The sequence below is a fragment of the Gavialis gangeticus genome, unplaced genomic scaffold, assembly GCF_001723915.1.
Source record: "Gavialis gangeticus isolate Ggan-Ray unplaced genomic scaffold, GavGan_comp1, whole genome shotgun sequence".
NCBI lineage: Eukaryota > Metazoa > Chordata > Crocodylia > Gavialidae > Gavialis > Gavialis gangeticus.
The window spans coordinates 207157932-207159731 of NW_017729032.1; the positions used below are offsets into that span (position 1 = coordinate 207157932).

A 1800-nucleotide genomic window follows, 5' to 3' on the forward strand; every position below is an offset into this window, starting at 1 on the left:
TCCGACCCTAGAAACTATGAAACTATGAATTTAGGCTCAGACTTTTTGAATATCTGTTCCTAGCCAAGATGTTTGCAGTCACAAACATAGCTAGATTTTAATCTTCCATACTTTATTGGGGGTCTCCAGAAATAGAACAGTGCCATAGATGCAACTTCAGTCAGCATAACCCATAAAGCAGGACTTCATCCACTTACCTCATTAAATCCAGACCCTAAAGAATGCAGACTCAGTATTGGTTGGGGCAGAGGAAGCGAAGAAGCATATTGATAAGTCATTCATCATCCAGTCTATTGTCCTGAGGCTTTCAGCATCTTACTGAGCAATGCCGGCCCAGGGATCCTTTTAGTAATTTGCTTTGCCTTCTCTTTTTTTTCCAAAGGGAAGGAAAAAAGGGGTGGAATCAAAAATGAAAAGGCAGTGCAGAGTCAGGAGTTCATTAAAACAGAAGGTTACAGCTCTTATTGTCCCTGCGTCAGTGCAACCCTTAACGAGCTCTCACCATGACGCCAGGAGCAGCCTGGCAAATGTCAGCTCTTCGCTGATTCTATGGAAGAGGGGAAAAAAGTGGCTGTGCACTGCAAGCCTGTCTGCCTGGAGTAATCTCCTCTGAATAATAGGCAATGAAAGAATCAATCTGACCTTCAGGTGTGGCCAACAGAAGCAGGCTGGGCTTTTGTGGACTTTTAAAGGAGGATTTGGGTCTGCATCTCTACTGTTTTATCTCTTCTCCTCTACTTTGGTCTTTTGCCTTCTCCCTCTGGTATCCTTAATTTACCGGGAAGCTTAGTATTCCCTCTGTGCAATGCCAGAATGTAGCTCTTGCACTGTCAGTTCTTTGGAAGAATCTACCAGTATTTCTGTGCTGTGGATGGTTTTGAGCACCCAAATTTATGGCTAGACCTCAGTTATGTAATGAGCCCCCACCACCTCCACACACACCTCCTCACACACCTCCTGACATGCAGAGCTGTCCTGGACTCTGCAACGCAGTGCTGCAATGTCAGTTGATTCTGCAATCAGCTGCTAATACAGGCGTTCTCAACAGGAGAGGAGGAGGCAGCTGGTGGCAAAAAGGGCTGAATGAAGCACTTCTGTAGGGAGCGGGTGGATGCAGCTGTCACCTGAGGCTTGTAAACCACCAGCAGAACAAAGCTCTGCTCCTCCATGCCAAAGCAAGTGTACAGCCTGCAAAGGCATTTCTATATAGGGCTCTTTAGTTGAACAAGACTGAAGTTCCCTTCCAGGAGAAAGTAACAACCCCTTGAAGCCCTTGTGCTGTTCCATTACCCACCCACCCTTTACATCTTCAGCTGGCACACAGCATGCATCTATACCACTTCCCTATCTCTTAACAGCACCATTTATTCCCACTCTGCATACACCAAGGGTAGGAAATGAAGGCACAAGGCTGCTCCTGAGAGCTATGGTTGAGCTCTCTATCTCTGGAATGCTTGAAACAGGTATTTGAGGTGTCCTCTGTATGGCTTAGCCACTATATTTTTAGGATTGATATAGATGGAATAGGTGGACAGAACATATTTCATGGCAGTGCTCTCAAGAGTCCTGTGGAACTACTGTAGACAAGGGATGGCCAGCCAATGGCATAAGTGCCACAAGTGGCCTGAACAACCTCTGTATGTGGCCTGTGGCAGATTAGGGACGGGGTAGGCAGCACAGTGGCAGATAGTACAAGAGCAGAAAGCAGAGCGGCATATCAGGCGGGAATGCACAGCAAGGAGCAGAAAGCAGGGCAGCAAATCTGGCAGGGAAGGGGATCAGAGTGGCACTGAGGGAGAG

At 47.1% G+C, this 1800-nt stretch overlaps 1 long non-coding RNA gene across 3 annotated transcripts in view; it reads right to left on the reverse strand.

Annotated features, from left to right (window-relative positions):
• The window catches only part of LOC109303384, a 97508-nt gene extending 96922 nt beyond the window's left edge, over positions 1–586 (reverse strand). For all 3 annotated transcript variants that reach the window (XR_002099082.1, XR_002099083.1, XR_002099080.1), the window contains exon 1: positions 198–586. This is a non-coding gene — a long non-coding RNA (uncharacterized LOC109303384). The remainder of the gene's footprint in view (positions 1–197) is intronic.
• Positions 587–1800: the final 1214 nt, after the last annotated feature.